The following is a 3609-nucleotide window of genomic DNA, read 5'->3' on the forward strand; positions in this document are numbered from 1 at the left end:
GCCGCCGCCGCCGCCGCCGCTGCTCCCCCAGGTCCCCGGTGCGTCGGCCCAAACCCCGCTCCTCAGCCTAGGCCGCCGCCTCGGAGCGTCTCTGGCCCCTCTCGCTCTGTTTGTTTTTGTTTTGTTCTACCCAGTAACACGGGGGCGAGAGGGCAGCGCTTATTGGCCCAGGTGGGCAGGCCAGCTGGCCAATCGCAGCGGCGGAGCGGGAGCCGCGGAGGAAAGGCAGCGAAGTGAAACGTGGAGAGAGGGCCGGGGCGTCTCAGGGCGCATGCGCAGATGGTTCGCCCGCTCCCTGGCGAGAGAGCTGGGCGGAAAGCTGGAGGGGGTTGGGGCGGTGTGGGGGCTTGGCTGTGTGGAGAGTGGAGCGGGGCCGCGGGGTTGGGGACCAGGCTGAAGCTGACTTGACTGGCTCACGCACTTCCCTTAGCAGGGTGGTCTGCGAGCTCAGTTAGAGCAGAGGCTTCGTAGTCCCCGAGGGCCCCTGCCTCCATTTCTGGACACTCGTAGAAGCGCACCCCTTAATCTCTCCGCTTCCTTCGCCCTCTGGCTCCTGCTGGCTCCTTGGCTGCTACTGTGTGCAAAGCCCATTCTAAGAACTTTACTTCAGTGAATGCCCTCAACACTGAGATAGAAATCACTCCTCTCACAAATGAGGAAATTGGCTCAAAAGCTTTTGAAGTCCCTTTCCTAATCATAAATAGCCAGGCCACTGGGGTGCAATCCAGGGCATTCCTGACGCCAAGGCTGGGGTTCTCCAACAAGTCTTTAATGTCCCTTGCTTTGAAACGTAGGCCCGGTTTTGCTTCTGGCTGCCTGCTCTTTGGCTGTCTTCTGTTTTCCTAGGCTGCCATTTCCTGAGGTAACGACCTCGGTGCCCTCAAAGAGGTGGGGATAAGCACCCCACCTCTCCAGGAGACAGCCTCTCCTGTCTCTGGCTCGATTGCTGGATAAGCAACGCCTGAATGCGTTGGTCAGTATAGTCCCTCCATTGCCTCCCTGGAGCATCAGCACCTCAGCCAAGCAAGTAGAGCCCCCACAGCGTGGGGCCTGTGTCTTCACACCCATCTGTACAGCCAGTCTATGCCTCCCCTTGGCTGGAAACTGCTTGGCCCACTGGCTCCCTATGCTTCCCCCAATACCTCTTCCATTTCCTGTTTCCATCTGGGGCAGCCCTGGCCATGCCTCCTGGCTCTCCCACAGTGTCCTTCTTGAGCCTCCTGACTTGATAGGATCCTCCTGTCCCCTGGTACCTCATATTATTGAACTGTAGCCCTGGGATACTGATCACATTCTACCCAGCATTATGTCGGCTGAGTCCCTGTCCTAACCCTCCCAATCCCCTTTGGCGGCCAACTTGAGGGTAAGGCCTGCGTCTTACTCATCTGTTATTGCTGCAGTGTGGCTGTGTAGCAAATAACGCCTTCACCTGAGTTCACAGAGGTTCTCAGCAATGGGTGCTTATCCCCACCTCAGCATCTGAATTAATCTCATGAGTCACTTTCACTTTTTAAAAGCTTTCCCTTCACTCACTTTTGCCTTTTTTGTTTGTTTTTCCCATCACCTGTAGCTGTCTCCTCCCACTTCTCTGTCAGGGCTCTACTGTGCACTGATGGGAGACTCCTGACTTTTTTTTTTTTTTTAATATTCTTTTCTCCACCCCATTTTTCCTTTTCTTTCTTCTTCCCTGGCATCAGCCTCCTCTGACTCCTGCTAGGTTCTTCCATTTACTCATTCATTAATCACACCTGTTAAGCACTAGGGCACACCCAGACTGCAATGGGCAGGCACTCCAAGATTTAGGAGATAATAGAAGAATGGAATATGATTGCCTGTTTTTTAAAAGCATCTAAAGCAGCCTCTATCTTTTAGCAAATTATTCCCAAAGGCCTCATTATAGAGTAAAATGTTCACATCCTTTTTACCAGTCATCTCAAACAACACCCTCGATGCCTTACATTCCTGATTCTCTTTCTTTAGGTAATGATCCTCAAATTGTGTGACCAGTTTGGACCAGGCAGTCAGGGGCAATGGGGTTCTAGTTCTAGCTCCCCCATTAACTAATGAGAACTTCAGGATCTCTGTTTTTTCACCAATAAAATAAAAAAATTTGACTACTAGTCCTCAAGGTATTTCCCAAAAATAATGAATTTGGGGAAACTACAATAGCTATCATTAAAAAAGAGAGAGAGAGAACCTGTTACATAATCAAATAACTTGGATATTGTTTTAACATATTTTAAATTTGTTTTTTACCCAACTCTTCTCAGTATTTTTTTTTTTAAAGATTTATTTATTTACTCATACAGAACTGGGGTACAGGCCAGAGATGCGGAGGGTGAGAGGATTCACCAGAGACAGAGTGGGGAGCAGAACAGGCAGATCGACGAAGTACACTGCTGAGGGGAGCAGCGGGCGGGTCAGGAGAGGTCTGCCACGCCATGTGGTCACCTCCGGGGCAGGCGAGAATCGAACTCATGCGGAAGCGGCTTTAGATTCTCAGTGCTGTGCTTTAACCCGCTGCGCCACCAGGGAGGGCCTCTTCTCAGTATTTTTAATAAGCTTATGTGTCTTGATAATCTTGGGGAACTCAGTAACATTTTCTCAATATACTTAAACACGTATCTCCTTTTCTCAAGATAATCACTATTACTTCAAAACCACTTTGGGAACTAGAGATGCCAGGAATGTTAACACCACTCCTTCCAACAATTGTACCTGTACCTTTGCTAAGCATTTTAAAAGAATAAGATGAAAAAATGGGAAAAAACCCACATGGCACGTAATTTTGCCCACCAAATCAATCCACAAATATTTATTGTGTATCTGTTCTGTGAAAAACTCAGAGTTGGACCAGCTGCAGTCTTGGCAAAAGGCACTATTCCACCTCCTGGTAGGTAATGTGAGAAATGTAGAGCTAACCAGGCTTCTGGGCCATAATGCACCCTTTTTGTTATAATTACTCACAAACTGATTTTCTGGTCTCTAAATACCACTCCACCACCCAGTGCCATTTGGGCTTATGTTAATTTAGTTTAGGGATGAGAGAATAGGAGAGAGTCCTTCTCCTTAACTCATTCTATCCAGTGATGGAACAACTTCCATTTTCCTCCATAATGACCTATTGAAGAGCTCAGGACAGAAAGAACCCCACAGTAGTCTAGGATGAGACAGAAGTGATCAGGTGGGCTTTATGGATTTTTCCCTTCCTGTACCCCTCAGACTTAAGCACTATTGAGATGTCATTTAGGACACAAAGAATGTTTAGTTATTAGGATGGATGGGGGGATGGGTGTTTGTTTCCTCTTCAGACCATTTATTGACTATGTCCCTAAAGTAACTGTTGCTTTGGGAGTTTCACTTCCCCTTTGTGGAGGGATTGAAGGCTTCAGTCTCTTGCATTATAAGAGGAATTGGCATTTTCAGAGGGCCATTCCAGATTTGACACCCCATGTTGCTGGGGAGATCATTGAGATGGCGTCACCAGAGTGATGGGAGCTGGGGGTGGAGGACAAGAAATAAGAGGATTTGCCTCTAGTCCTATGGAAGGATTTTACCAGGTGTGGGCAGAGGGATTGTGATACTCCCCCCCAGGGGTTCACTCAGAAT

The sequence above is a fragment of the Condylura cristata genome, unplaced genomic scaffold (assembly GCF_000260355.1).
Source record: "Condylura cristata isolate star-nosed mole 26May11 unplaced genomic scaffold, ConCri1.0 scaffold00011, whole genome shotgun sequence".
In the NCBI taxonomy this organism is placed as follows: Eukaryota; Metazoa; Chordata; class Mammalia; order Eulipotyphla; family Talpidae; genus Condylura; species Condylura cristata.